Raw genomic sequence first — 320 nt, forward strand, 5'->3', positions numbered from 1 at the left:
AAAAAAATCATCTCAATCAGAATTAAAACGAAAAAATTATAACATTTTTAAGAATAAAAAAAATATTATTCATTAACTTGAATTTGAGTTTATAGACTCAAATTGAAAGAGAAACTTAAACTCGAGTTTAACCCCAAACTTGAGTTCAAACTTAAATTTTATATAAAAACATAAACTTGAATAAAGTTGTAATTCAAGTTTAAATTTTTTTAAAATTTCATTGCAAAAAAACCCCTAAATAACGCTCTTCATTATGGAATGGATTCTGTTTTGTCCAATACCCAAGAAATAAATTATTAAGAAAATAATTATTTAATAAT

Source organism: Morus notabilis, unplaced genomic scaffold (assembly GCF_000414095.1).
Source record: "Morus notabilis unplaced genomic scaffold, ASM41409v2 Scaffold1691, whole genome shotgun sequence".
NCBI classification, from domain to species: Eukaryota; Viridiplantae; Streptophyta; class Magnoliopsida; order Rosales; family Moraceae; genus Morus; species Morus notabilis.